This window comes from Dendrobates tinctorius, unplaced genomic scaffold (genome assembly GCF_039654945.1).
Source record: "Dendrobates tinctorius isolate UK_male_01 unplaced genomic scaffold, ASM3965494v1 ptg000104l, whole genome shotgun sequence".
Classification (NCBI taxonomy): domain Eukaryota; kingdom Metazoa; phylum Chordata; class Amphibia; order Anura; family Dendrobatidae; genus Dendrobates; species Dendrobates tinctorius.
The window spans coordinates 6,281,591-6,297,235 of record NW_027361772.1 but is presented as its reverse complement, the minus strand read 5'-3'; the positions used below and the strand labels follow the sequence as shown (position 1 = coordinate 6,297,235).

At 47.3% G+C, this 15,645-nt stretch overlaps 1 protein-coding gene across 2 annotated transcripts in view; it reads right to left on the bottom strand.

Moving 5' to 3' along the window:
* Positions 1-9,721, bottom strand: part of ZMIZ2 (zinc finger MIZ-type containing 2) — a 42,542-nt gene extending 32,821 nt beyond the window's left edge. Inside the window, exon 1 of one of the 2 annotated variants that reach the window (XM_073588642.1) lies at positions 9,618-9,721. The gene's annotated coding sequence lies outside the window, so the exon portion shown is untranslated. The other variant, XM_073588641.1, reaches the window with a different exon arrangement.
* Positions 9,722-15,645: the final 5,924 nt, after the last annotated feature.

The window sequence follows — 15,645 nt, the reverse complement described above, 5'->3', positions numbered from 1 at the left end:
GCTGATCACTGCCGCAGGTTGCGGCTTATGAGCGTAATCAATCTCCTTCTCCCTCTGGCAGCTGACAACACAGTCTTCCTTCCTTCCCCTGAAGGTACAAAAGGCCAAGCTCAACTACCTTTGTGAAGTATATTTTACATGTATCCTGGAAAAAACAAAAACACACACCTTAAAAGAGGCCAAAAGAGTGCAAGTGTGTAGTCAACGATGCACATTTGGCCAACAGTTTTACCTTCTCTCTCCCCACTACACATCTGCTAAAAGGTCCAAATATACATAAAATTAGTTGCTGGTACAGTCAAAATTGAAGAATCTGGTTGGAAATAATCTAATGTGACCTTTAAAAGAAAAACAAAACAGACTGCGTCTGCATGTGTAGTGATAATATTTTGTCAGGACCTTGCCGTGGGGAGAGTGATTGAGCATACGTGTCCTGCAGCACATACGGTGATGGACGCGCACGTTGCTATGCACCATGAGCACCAGGTGGCGCTACTGCGTGTAACTTTTCAAGACCTCTTCCATAAATGTGATATTTGAGGAGCAGATTCTGTGAAATAAAAACGGTCCACATGATAAACTCTCAATCGGTAGCAGTGTGAAAAAGTACAGGACGTGGGTAAATGTTAGCCTACCTGGTAATCATTTATGCATGCACAGAGGGTCTTGGAGGGGGGATTTAGCAAACATTTGCCCTCCACAGGAGGTGAGGAGTAAACCTGCATGGAGGCCAGTGATTGCTGATAAATATTTAGAGAGGAGTCACCTGATAAACATTTACAAGCGACTACGATAGCAAAAAAACGGCAACATTATACGAGAATATGATCCATACCGACACGACCAGCACCACATCCACGGACTTCTAGAAACACTGCCACCAAGAACAAATTAGCCATCTGTAATATAAGATGTCATGTTCTAATAAAGCCGTATACCTGGCAGCAAACAAGCAGTAATTAACATTGCTGCAGAGCAAGTCAACAAAAAGGTAACTAGAGGTCATGACTCAACAGCTGGGATGACGTCAATAGCCAAAAGGCCATGTAGACAAGGTGCTCTGTGGACAATCGCATGTCCCCATCGCTGAACTTTAGCAGTCTTGTTAATGCGAAAAGGGGCCAAACGCAAAAAATAAATTACTGACCAAGGACCTCAATTTAAGAGCTGTAATTGGGATTTAGTTCAACGTCAGTTTTTGTAGAACATTTTTATGATCTACACCAACCTAGAAGAAGTTGTATATATCAGAGAGCACAACAAGAAGTCTTGCCCCCCACAAGCTCCTAATCTGTAGCTACTATTTACCTGGACAGACATTTCTCAATCCTTCCTCAAACAAAAGGGATTTTGTGATCTCTACCCATTGAAACCAAGCAGGTATTCCTCCTGATAGTCTCCTCATTTCCATATAAAGAAGATCTCTGATACCTGCCTGCCTTGAGTATTCTCAAGTTTAGAAGTTCTTCCATGCAGGAGGGAGAAATTACAAACCCCGTTAAAAAAGCAATGCCAAAAAGTTGGTGAAATCTGGAGAACAAACTTGCCTCTAAAAATTCTGATATGGTAGATACAGAACCACAAATGTGTCGATCATAGAGTCATAAAAGCACAAGAGGTCCATCTTCCTTGGACAACATATCAAATGACCCCAAAACGAACTCTGGTATAATAAGGGGAATCTGATGGTTATTACCATCACAATGATTGATGGTTCTTCTACCACCCAAATCATACAGTCCTTCAAAGGTCGGGGAAAGACTCCATAAGACCTCTGTAGCCAGGTACAACCCATGCATGAGCAAACATGTCTTCTACAGCAGACTAATGAATAGAAGAAAAGCCAAAACAGACCCCAATAATATATTACTCTGCACTAAGGCTCCTGGGATTTCTCCAGCCCTGACCTAATAGGAGATCAATAAGGCAGGAAGTTATGGTAAATAAGGACCTGAAGATTCATACCACAAGTTCATCTCTAGAGATCCTTCATGCTGACCCTCATGGGGAAAAGAACAGATATTACTCAGTGTCAGAGGACCTATCAAGTGACTAATCTCCAGGACCCCAAGAGTACAGGGAGTTATGGCTCTTTCCAGATAGTACATAGCGAGTACCGTATATTGGGACGTGCCCTCTCTAATAACAAAGGTGGAAGACTTTCCAAGAAATACAGTTGACGAACACCACCCAAACCAGTCAAACTATGAACACTATGTAATTTATGACAAATCTCACAGAAAGTAAGTCAGGCCATAGTCTGACAGTAAAAAAAAAAAAAAATGTTCTAATTGTGAGTGTTAACGAGTCTGTCATTTCCTGCAACTGAATCACACAGAACAAGGCCCGTGTACAAATCCTGGACAACAAGGCTCAACTGTGACCGGTCAACACCAAAGGACCCCATGTATGAAGAGATTCCCATCTAAACAGAACGCTATAATACACCACTTTTTTTTTTTTTTTTTTTTTTTTTTTTATATATTTAGGAAGCGTATAGAGTCGAAGAGAAGAAAAACTAACATTCTCATTGCACATGAAGGTCATATATGGTGCACGTACAAAACACAGTTATGATTCGGCCATATTGATGAGGCCTAAGAGCCAGGCTTGAAACAGACAATGGACATTCTTACGGCTTCCAAGGGAAGGTCACTATGACAGAGCATTTGTGCTACTGCAGTTTACTACATTATGCCCATGAAATGGACTTCAATGTTCAACAGAGAAGTCATTCCTTTCCAATATACGTAGGGCTTGGTGGCTGCAGACATTATAGAGGCCTCAAACGCCGTATTACATTTATTTGGAAGTACAGTTAGAGAGGCTGTATATATTTTTTTGGGAGCAGAAATCGAATTCTCATTTCCAAAGCTTCCAACGGCATCCATGCTTTCCAATTGAGGTGCTAGTTCTCGAGAACCAAGGGGTCTCCATAGACATGGCCCATTTCCCTAGTTACAACTGAGGGGGGGGGGGTCTAATCAATGGACCCCAACTATTTTTACGCTACATTGCCTGAAGGCTGTGACCAACTCCCTAAAAATTGAACTAGTAGGATGGACCACTGTACCGCAACTCAAAAGTACCAAAAAAAAAAAAACAAAACAAAAAAAACAAAAACAATGACAATATATCGCATTACAGATACAGAACTGAAAAATGCTAAATCATTATGACAGGTATGGTCAGCTGCTCAGTTTTAGGCTCCTGACAGAAAAAGACGGGACTTACTCATATTTCCAGATGCAAATCAGCAGAAGACATACATGCTCCCGGCCACACTTCTCATATAAGAAGGCCGAAGAACTAGAGGACCACTCAGAATTACAGCACGTACCAAAAGATAACTAATGGACAGAAGCGTGCTGAGTATTAAAGCCATTGACCCTAATGTTCCCTAGGCCCTACGCCACATTCATTGGGGGGGTTCTTATTTGTTGCACACAAGTCTGACGATAGATAACACTCTATAGTGTCAGAACAACAAGCTATATGCCAGGTTGTAAGTTGTCAGCTTTTAATTGGATCCAAACAGGTAAAAAAGTATCTAGCAAAACACATTCCACTGACTGCTATACCCCCCAAATTACCTTGCACCCTTGACTTGGTCAAGAGGAGTAAGCCACTGCCGGTGACCTTTAGCAGTGGCTTTGGTCCAGTGAAAAGGAAAAGACTGGGCATGCTGAAAGCCAACATGTCTAGCCCTTCATTTTCTCCATCAAGTGCAATTGGGGGAAGAGTTGAGACATCCTAGATGCTGGCTGGTCAAACCAAAAGGTTTGGTTCACTTTAAGGTGTAGGGTCCATTTTAAAAAGTATATAAAATGAATACTAGGCTGAATTCAGACATCCATGACCTTGTCAAGTATAGGTAAGAAAACCTGTGGCCAAGTCCGTGCATCATGGTTCATCCTCAGACTGTGATACACGGATGTCGGAATAAGGCCTAAACGTCTCATAAAGGGGTTGGTCAGTACTTTTATATTGATGGCCTATCCCGAGGACAGGTCATCAATACCAGATCGGTGGTGGTGCGACACCTGATCAGATTTTCCCGGGGCCAGACAGATGTGATCAGTTGCAGAGTGGAACAGCACAGCAGCGTACCGCACATCCATTAGGGAACAGATGTTCAGTACCCGGCCGCTATACAATTGGCGGAGCAAGATCGCAACTGATCACACCTGGCCGCCAACTAGGGAACAGCTGATCAACAGGGTCGCCGACTTTATAGAAAGTCGTTTAAATTACTACAATTTCTTTTACAAATCATGAGGTAAAAAGAAGAATCTTGAAAAACTCTTATAATGCTGAGGGGGGGCAACAAAATATACACTGCTCAAAAAAATAAAGGGAACACTTAAGCAACAGAATATAACTCCAAGTAAATCAAGCTTCTGTGAAATCAAACTGTCCACTTAGGAATAACACTGATTGACAATCAATATCACATGCTGTTGTGCAAATGGAATAGACAACAGATGGAAATTATTGGCAATTATCAAGACACCCTCAATAAAGGAGTGGTTCTGCAGGTGGGGACCAGAGACCACATCTCAGTACCAATGCTTTCTGGCTGATGGTTTGGTCACTTGAATGTTGGTTGTGCATTCACACTTGCGGTAGCATGAGACGGACTCTACAAACCACAGAAGTGGCTCAGTTAGTGCAGCTCATCCAGGATGGCACATCAATGCGAGCTGTGGCAAGAAGGTTTGCTGTGTCTGTCAGCGTAGTGTCTAGAGGCACTACCAGGAGACAGGCCAGTACACCAGGAGATGCAGAGGGGGCTGTAGGAGGGCAACAACCCAGCAGCAGGACCGCTACCTCAGACTTTGTGAAAGGAGGAACAGGAGGAGCACTGCCAGAGCCCTGCAAAATGACCTCCAGCAGGCCACAAATGTGCATGTGTCTGCACAAACTGTTAGAAACCGACTCCATGAGGATGGTCTGAGTGCCCGACGTCCACAGATGGGCTGTAAGCTCAACCCCTAACACCGTGCAGGACGCTTGGCATTTGCCACAGAACACCAGGATTGGCAAATTTGCCACTGGCGCCCTGTGCTCTTCACAGATGAAAGCAGGTTCACACGGAGCACATGTGAGGCGTGAGAGTCTGGAGACGCTGTGGAGAGCAATCTGCTGCCTGCAACTTCATTCATCATGACCGGTTTGGCAGTGGGTCAGTAATGGTGTGGGGTGGCATTTCTTTGGACGGCCGCAGGGTGTTGGGCTGTGAGCACAACCCCCATCTGTGGACGTTGGCATTCAGTTCATCCTCATGGAGTCGGTTTCTAACAGTTTGTGCAGACACATGCACATTTGTGGCCTACTGGAGGTCATTTTGCAGGGCTCTGGCAGTGCTCCTCCTCATCCTCCTTGCGCAAAGGCTGAGGTACCGGTCCTGCTGCTGGGTTGTAGCCCTCCTACGGCCTCCTCCACACCTCCTGGTGTATGTAGCGCCTCCAGCCTCTGGACATTACGCCGACAGACACAGCAAACCTTGCTACAGCTCGCACTGATGTGCCATCCTGGATGAACTGCACTAAATGAGCCACTTGTGTGTTGTAGAGTCTGTCTCATGCTACCACGAGTGTGAAAGCACAACCAACATTCAAGAGTGACCAAACCATCAGCCAGAAAGCATTGGTACTGGGATGTGGTCTGTGGTCCCCACCTGCAGAACCACTCCTTTATTGAGGGCGTCTTGATAATTGCCAAAAATTTCCATCTGTTGTCTATTCCATTTGCACAACAGCATGTGAAATTGATTGTCTATCAGTGTTGCTTCCTAAGTGGACAGTTCGATTCCAAAGAAGTTTGATTTACTTGGAGTTATATTCTGTGGTTTAAGTGTTCCCTTTATTTTTTGTTGGAGCAGTGTATTTAGAACAAACCAAGGAAAATGGGGCCCGATGAATTATTACATATCTATTGTATAATTATTAATTGTGGCGTTTCAGAGCAGAGGTTCTATAGATAAAGTAGGTCATGGCGGCAGACTGTCATGTCCTCATGTGGCTCTGGCAGCTAGTTTGGCACAGAGACTGATTGGATTGTGCAAGCTTTATGAGGTAACAGAAGATGGTTGAGTATACGGGGCAGAAGGGCGCTCCACCATCTATAATTAATGTGAGGGAAGCTCCACCTCAAATCTCACTTTCCATTTAATGGAAAAAAAAAAAAAAAGTCAATGAAATCTGTTTTGTTTTTTCCTGCGATTATCAGTCATTTCAGGCCAGGGCAGAGCTGACTGATGTATTCTGCAATTACTGACAGGAAATCGACAAATGTCAGCCACACCTGGAAGAAAAGTGTCCCAGAGGCAATATGGCTGCCGTTCATACACCTGCAGACGATCAACCATGCACAGCCGCTACTGCCATCGTAGCAAATGCATCTGCACTGGCTGTTTCATTTGGTATTTATGCACCTGTACAGCTGCCATGTTACTTGGGTCCGCTGCACCCCGGATTAGTGCAGATGCATTTGGGCCTGTCTGGTTTGTAACTGAATTTTTTGGAGGATTTTTCCTCTTTCTGTGGTTTTCATGCCATCGTAGCAGCAAACTGGTATTTCCAGTGACTATTGGGCCAGAAGAGGGTTACTGGATGTAGATAGTGCCCAAAAATGGGCTTTCTGGGTGGGCCAGGAAAGAAACTTAAGCATCCTGAGAAACAATGGCAACTATTCAGCCAGTGACTGGCTGCAGTGGTCACGTCACTGAGTAAGAAGCTGAAGTGGAAGGAAAATGTGTGAGAAACTCATTTTCTCTTTTTCTTTTAACCATTTGTGAGTGTTTTGTCACGCACTGGAAACCCCCTTTAAGGAAGGTACACCGGTAAATTTACCTACAAATAAAAAAGTAGTCACTCACAACAACCAATCAGGACACTGATTAAACCTACATTTGAGAAAGTTGGAATTTGATTGGCCGTGTTGTGCAAAGGCAGATTTCTAGCTAATGTTTACCGCCGGCGCTACCGGACTTCAGGAAAGCCTCCGCTGATCACCTTTGTCACAGGGTTGTTGTGACCTGCCCCTTAGCTACTTACAAAAACATCACAAGGAAAAAGAAAAGAATCACAAAGGTCACAGAGGTACAACTCCAGCAAGAGATACAAGGAAATAACAGATACAAGTCCGAGCTTCCGCCAGCTCCGTACTGCAGGTACGCGGCCATGAAAACCAGTGATAGTACCGGCAGCCAACACTGAGATTTTATGGGGCCCGAGAACCTGCAAGAAGGCTGCAATAAGGGGGGGGGGGGGGGGGTCTCCAATCAATTACTATTCATTAACAGGGTCCAAGTGTGTATGGTAATGGTGTACGACACTATAGTTTCCATCATTATCAACGCAGGGTTAATACACTTTCAAAAAGGAAAGCAAGACGCCTCCAGTGGAGAAAGATTGAAAGTTACAATTCAAAACGTCCAACCTTTTTGACCCCGACATACAGAATCAAGTTGCTCCCATACCCATGGTTGACAGGTTCCGCCCAATCATTGCTCCACAGTCAAGAATTTCTCCCCAACGTGGTGACGTACAGAAGCCCCAAACACAGAGCGCCCACCTCCGCCAGGTTCATGAGAACATAGGCCTCGATGCATCATTGAACGTCCGTTCTCGCAGACCAACCAGAGACCCTAAATGACCGCCAACAGGTGAACAATTACCAATCGACGTTTAATAGTCGTTTACACAGGCTGACCATGGTCAATGTGCACTGAATAATCTCTATTAACCTGCCATTGCTCTCGGCAGCACTGATCCCATTTACACAGGAAGATGTGCCGCCAAGAACGATGATTATTTGTGCAGCACAAAAGATCATTTCACCCCGATGGGTATCCTATTTAGACAGAAAGGTTATCGTGAACGATGTTTCTCAAGAGCGTTCGTTCATGATAACCTTTCATTCCTAGAAGAGTTGTCCACAATGATTTACCAACGTGAACTCCCCAAAATTTGTAAACTGAGCAGCTACACAAATTATTTCTTACAGTCCCCAATGATTTGGGCAGGATTCACTGACATGGGTCACACATTAGATGTATAAGAGCGGCACAAATAGCACCAACATCATGAGTATTCCAAGCCTTTCTTCTACCGAGGACACAGAGCGCAGCCCCGACCACCGGCAGGGCACAGCCCCGACCACCGGCGGGCACAGCCATCTTGTGAAGTGCAAGGATGTATTGGCAACCTCAGCACATTTTACCCGAGTGTTTCCTCCTAATTACCAGCTACAAGGAGGAGACAACATCATTCATCCAAGTAATTGAGCAAATCAATCAATGGCGACATCCTACTAAGACAGCGCCTTCCATTCGTACCATGAGGACGTACAGACGTCATAGAGGGGGCTCCTTCCCAATTAGCCAAAGCCCAGAACCGTCAGAAACAGATTCCCTTCTGGAGGGCTCGGCATCACTAATGTTACGTTCACATCCAAGTTGGATGCTCAATCACAAAAGTCAATGCTTTGTGGAGCTCGGCGGGACCAGACGTACCCCATCATAAGTCAATTGGGCCTATTTGGCCAATAAAAGGAGACTCTTCCAGCACTCATCTGTTGCACATAACCCTATGGACACATTTGGAGAACGCAACCCTCCAACAGATACACCATGAATGATTTCCAAACTTCTCAATGGCACGAAACGTAATCATTCACAATTCCTACACACGAACCAATAATTACTTCTCTTTAAGTCGTCAATTCACAAAACACGTCGATAAGATCCACCTCTACGAGAGATCCTTCAGCAAGCCCTCCATCTAACTGACCCATCCATAGTGGCCCCTGTTGTTGACAATGCACACACAACCAACTATATCCTGACCACACACCGGATCAAGGGACTAAAACGCGTGGACGGATGGGGTCTGCTGCCTGTGGTGTTAGTCCGATACCCCAAGCCTGCATACCCGCTGACTTGTAGTAGCCATGAGATCTGACCATGCCTAACCAAAAGCCACCCATCGACTGATCACACACCACACGCGTTTCAGCCACACGCCTTACAAGTGCAGTTGTCTCAGCCTTCAGCTGCCCATGGAAGAGACATAACCAGACCCCCGGACTGACCACACGCCGCTTGGACTTTCGTGTGGTCAGGTAGGGCATAAAACATTAGGACGTAGCATGCCGGGCGATCTGCAGATCACACCACCACACGCCGTCCTACACGTTTCCCACGTATGGGGCAGCCCACGGCTCGTGCCCAGTCCCTACAAGCCCCCCAGAGCATGCACAGCACAATGTGAGCCCCTCTGAGGGCACTTACCTGCCCAGGAAGCTGTGCCAGGCTGGGATACAAGCTCATCTCCCCATACTACTCAGTGATCTGAGCTGGGGAGGGGGTCCTGCCCCCAAAATATCCCAAATCAGGAACTGGGAGAGAGAAGGGGGTAAATCCTGGCACAAAGAAGAAGGTGCCGAGCGTGCAGTGCACAGGGAAGTGAGGACGGTGCAGTGCATGCAGTGAGAGGGTGCAGTGCAGGGAGGATGAGTGGGGGAGGGGCAGAGGGAAGTGCCAGCCAGATATAGAGATAGACGGAGCAATCAAGTGACAATAAGGAGCCCCATGCTGCAGTGCGATCACCCACCTCCTCTCTCCTCTCCCCGTCTCCTCCAGCCTCACCGTCTCATCTCCAATTGCACAATGCCGCTCATTAATATTCACGAGCTGCCTCCTTCTCCTACACGGCCAGGCCACGCCCTCCTCCAGCCGTAGCCCCGCCCACTCCCCCAACCCGCGCCTTTCTCCCTCCTCCAGACCGCGCCAGGCAAAAGCAGACAGCCGCCGAGAGGGTCGAACTGCTAACGTGCCTGAGAGGGGGATGGGCGCGGCGGCATTGTACGGCCGCACTGGGAGAGGGCTAACCCTTTCGCGCCTGGAAGGGATTGTTGTGGCTCTGTCTGTAAGATCTTTGTCTCCCCGAGAGACAGGAAAGTGCTGCTGGAATATTTATTACAGGTTGATAATAATAAGTCTCAGGCTACAAGGAAGAGTTGGGGGCGAATCGATTGGCAGGAATCCGTGGCCGCTGGACGGTAGCCCCTGAGAACCGCCTCTTACCGGGTGGCCTCCGTGGCTCTTTGATTAGTGACGTCGCGGTGTGACGCAGGTGGCATCGCGCCAATCGAAAGAAGACGAGCCGCCACGAATTACCGGCGGGCGCCTACGAATCGATTCGTACCAATTCTAGTAAAAATGGGTTAAAAAAAAAAAAACTTGTCAGATTTTTCCGCCTCCGAAAAACTCAGTGTGAACCAAGGCTTAGAGGACAAACAATCCTATAACGCAGATTATTAGTGCAGCGTCTTGTGGCGGTGAGAAAACGCTGAGCGTCCGTATCAGCCACAAGTTGGAGGCGGCTGGCCATGGACTCCACTCTTCCGACACATCTTTGCGGCCTTCAGAAAAAAAGGGAAGAGTTGGAAAATTTCCAGAGCGCCCTCAGGAGGTTTTCTTTATGTAGCATTTTGGTCCCTCAACCAGGCCTGTGGAGTCAGTAAGCCAAACCTCCGAGTCCTCAATTTCCATGACACCGACTCCACCAAAATGGGCTCCGACTCCGCAGCCCTGCCCTCAACGTCCAAGCGCTACAGTCAAGGCCCGAAAAGGAGGCATGGTAGCTAATAGTGATGAGCGAACATTCCCCGATAAGGCGCTATCCGAACATGCTCGTGTGCCATCTTTAGGTGTGGGGTCTCGCACATATTATTCGAGCACTCCGAAGACACTCGGTTGCCACACGAGCATGGCAGCTAACACCTTATCCCAGCACGTTCTCATCACTAATTACAAAAGAGTTTTGTCCAACGCGCTTCACACATTACTCTTCAGGATCACATGGCAAATAACGGCAAGAGACAAACTTATAGACCCCAATAAGACGGGCATTTCGTACTCTAGTTTTAATGAGGGGCGTGCCGGAATAAGATGGACCCAATTCATTATGAATTTGACGCATTTTATTAGTAGATCCCCTCCGAAGTGTTAATCCTTTTGTGGACTGGAATAACGTTTCTGGAATAAGAAACACCGACACTAAGGGAAGAGTCAGACGGCAGTATAACTCGGACGAGGGTCATAACACGATGCTCGGACCCCGGAGCCTCCACCAATCTTAATCTGCAGTGTCTATTAAGAAAGTATTGTCTCTGGAAACCATCATACCATTCCCCAAAGTCTGTTCTTCAAAAAAATAATAATGATAATAATCTTTATTTCTATAGTGCCGACATGTTCTGAGCATTTGAGAGCCCTGGAGCAACACAAAAGAAGTCTTAGAGATAGGAGTGGGAGGATCATATTATGGAAGATGTTATTCTTAGGTCATCAGCGGAATGGAGGGCACAGGTAGGGTGGTAGCCTGAGACGAGGGAGATGTAGGGTGGTGCAGAACTGTGGAGTGCTTTGTGGGTGAGAGTGATAACTCTATATTGGACTCTGTAGTGGATGGGTGTAACAACCCTGCTGGTATCACTGCATGGCCTCCCATCCCCCGCACACCAACTTACTTTCTGCTTCAAGCCATGCTGTGAATTCTGTCTGTTGCCAGCCCTGAGCTCCATGTGCTATGCCTCTTGTTTTCCTGCTTGCTCTCCATGTTTCCTGACTGTGTGTATAGGGGGGCGGCGCCTGAACTCTCTGGTTCTTATGCAGTCAGGGTGCACCTGTGTAATATGTCCCTGACCAATCGCCTAGAGCCCTTGACTATTTAGTTTCGCCACACCCACTGACCTTGGCCTGTGCAATGTCTAAACTTAGTTAGCTCCTTGCTGCTGAGCCAGCCAGGCCCTGTCCTATGTCTTGCCTTCTCTGAAGGCTCTTACTGCGTATTCCTGTGCCTTGGTACCTTGCCTAGCATTTCTCTGCCTGCCAGGAGGCAGAATATCCTGGCCCTTGAGTCTTGTTCCCAGTGCCTTGTCTGTTCTCTGTCCGCCTGCCAGGAGGCAGAATATCCTGGTCCTTGTGTCTTTGTCCCTGTGTCTCTGTCTGAACTCAGTCTTACCTCTGTCTGTCAGTCTCCTTGTTTGTGGTTCCTTCTCTGCCGTGTCTTTCCTTGTGTCCTCCCTGTCTGTGCATCTGCACCCTCGCAGCTTTATCTGTGCATCTGCACCCTCGCAGCTTTATCTGTGCATCTGCACCCTCGCAGCTTTATCTGTGCATCTGCACCCTCGCAGCTTTATCTGTGCATCTGCACCCTAGCCGCTTTATCTGTGCATCTGCACCCTAGCCGCTTTATCTGTGCATCTGCACCCTAGCCGCTCTATCTGTGCATCTGCACTCTAGCCGCTCTATCTGTGCATCTGCACCCTAGCCGCTCTATCTGTGCATCTGCACTCTAGCCGCTCTGTCTGCACGGCTCCTTAGCCGCTCTGCCTGCTCCGCACTCCTGCGGCTCTGCCTGCTCCACACTCCTGCGGCTCTGCCTACCTGCACCTCCTGTGTGAACAGGTCCAAACCTGTTCCTTCATATTCCACTCCTTCCTGCCTATATCCATACCTGCACCTCATGTGTGAACAGGTCCAGATCCTGTTTCAGCATACACCACTCCCTCCTGTCTACACCTGCTGTGTGAACAGGTCCCTACCTGCTCCTTCTCATACCAGGCCAATCTGTCCTGTGTCTCCAAGCCGTGCCCGCCTGTCCTGTGTCTCCAAGCCGTGCCCGCCTGTCCTGTGTCTCCAAGCCGTGCCCGCCTGCCCTGTGTCTCCAAGCCGTGCCCGCCTGCCCTGTGTCTCCAAGCCGTGCCCGCCTGCCCTGTGTCCCAGCCGTGCCTGTCGTGTCTACCTGCCTGCCTGTCTAGCCTCTGTCAAAGTGACTTGTCCCCGAGTGGGACCAGCAGCCACAGCCAGACACCACCCTGGAGTGGCACCCGACAGCTATCTGCCGCACAAGCCTGACCTCACCATCAGAGGCTCCAGTGAAGACCGAGGTAGCTGTCGTAGTCACGCCCCTTCCAGGGTAGTCTGGTTTGTGGCACAGTGGGGCCACAACCCCCCGGTTCGCGCCATTCAGCCAAGGCGTGAGCGTGACAATGGGTAACCAGTGCAATGGCTGGCACAGGGTAGAGGCATCGGTGTATCGGCTGGACAGAAATTTGACCTTGGATGCTGCATTACGGATGGATAGGAGAGGGGAGAGTTTGATAAGAGGGAGACCAATTAGTAGAGCGTTGCAGTAGTCCAGATGAGAATGAATAAGAGAAACAGTAAGAGTTTTTGCAGAGTCAAAGGTAAGAAAAGGTAGAATTCTAGATATCTGTTTGAGGTGTAGGTGACAAAAGTGAGCTAGTGATCGGATGTAAGGTTGAATGAAAAATCTAAGTCCAATATGACCCCAACACATCGGGCGGGGAATAATGGTAAAAACACACACGAAAATGGCAATATTGGGTATAGGTAGGTAACTAGAGAGAGGAAACAAAAGGAGTTTAAATAAGGGTTAAAAGGAGATTTATGGGGAGAAGGATATTTTATTTCTTTCTGGAGCAGGTATGTTAGTTCTTTATTCTAGGAATTGATCCTGCAGGTGGCGCTGCGCCTATAACTCTCACTAACACTTAGCGGGAGATGACATTATTCACTGGCATCAATAAGAACATCTATATCAGTACTTTATACAAAGTGCCAGGAAGTATACACCATCCTGTGAGTTATGGCGAGGTGCACACATCCATTTACCCCCTGACAATGCAATAGTACAGTGTGCGTATCCGCAGTGGAGCTGGCGCTGATGGACGGGCATCCGGTGGGCACACGCTGCTCACATACCAGACACATTTATCTTGTGCAGCCACTCTCACACATATATTGTAGTCAGTGGTTTGCATTGCCGCCTGGCAGCACCAGGAGATTCATCATTTAAAAATGGGGCACCATCTGCATTGGGCATTGTCGAATTGAACTTGGTCTGTTTTTCTACCCATTTTCTGCCGCACTGAGAGAAGCACGCAGCGGACGTGCACATTTCCCCAGTACTAATAAAATGGTAAGAAACACAGAAGTGTCACCTAACAATAATCCCGATCGTAGGTGTGCATAGGTGTGTTTGATGATGATGAGCACCCAGGAAATGAGCTGCCTCTGCTCATACAGGACTTATGTTGGACTATATTAGGGTGTTTCTAGGCACACCCTATGTTCATCTCTGTGGTCCCGATAACCCCTTAATCCTATGAATAATCTAGAACTAGGCTTACCTGTGTTGATTCCCCCCCTTCATTAGTTTTATATCTAAAAATCTGGCCAATTACTTCAAAGAAAAAATTGACCAGATTCGACAGGAAATTATCTCCCAATCACCTCATACCATGCACTGTCCTCCCTCCCCCACTGCATCTAACTCACTCTCTGATTTTGAACCAGTCACAGAAGAAGAAGTAAGCAGGCTCCTTGCATCTTCTCGCCCAACCACTTGCACCAGTGACCCATTTCCGTCACATCTGCTCCAGTCCCTTTCCCCTGCTGTCACCCTTCACCTAACTAAAATATTTAACCTCTCTCTTCTGGTATTTTTCCCTCATCATTTAAGCATGCCATCATACATCCACTACTTAAAAAACCATCCCTCGACCAAAACTGTGCCGCTAACTATAGACCTGTCTCTAATCTTCCCTTCATCTCTAAACTCCTGGAACGCCTGGTCCACTCCCATCTTATCCGCTATCTCTCTGATAACTCTCTTCTCGACCCTCTCCAATCTGGTTTCCGCTCTTTACACTCCACTGAAACTGCCCTCACTAAAGTCTCTAATGATCTACTAACAGTTAAATCAAATGGTCATTACTCCATGCTAATTCTCTTGGATCTCTCTGCAGCATTCGACACTGTGGATCCTCAGCTCCTCCTCACTATGCTCCGTTCCATTGGCCCCAAGGACACCGTTCTCTCCTGGTTCTCCTATCTCTCCGACCGCTCCTTTACGGTATCTTTTGCCGGTCCCTCCTCCTCTCATCTTCCCCTTACTGTTGGGGTTCCTCAAGGACCGGTTCTAGGCCCCCTCCTCTTCTCCTTGTACACTGCCCCTATTGGTCAAACAATCAGTAGATTTGGTTTCCACTACCATCTCTATGCTGATGACACCCAATTATACGCTTCTTCTCCTGACATCACGCCAGCCTTTCTAGAAAACACCGGCGATTGTCTAAACGCTGTGTCTAATATCATGTCCTCACTATATCTGAAACTGAACCTGTCAAAGACTGAACTCCTGGTGTTTCCTCCCTCTTCTAATGTACCTATACCCGACATTGCCATTTCTGTGTGTGGTTCCACTATTACTCCCCAGCAACAGGCCCACTGTCTTGGGGTCATACTTGATTCCGAGCTTTCCTTTGCCCCCCACATTCGATCACTGGCTCGCTCTTGTCATCTGCACCTCAAAAACATTTCTAGAATCCAACCTTTTCTTACTTTTGACTCTGCAAAAACTCTTACTGTTTCTCTTATTCATTCTCGTCTGGACTATTGTAACTCTCTTCTAATTGGTCTCCCTCTTACCAAACTCTCCCCTCTCCAATCTGTCTTGAATGCTGCAGCCAGGATCATATTCCTCACCAATCGTTACACCGATGCCTCTACCTTGTGCCAGTCATTACACTGGCTACCCATCCACTCCA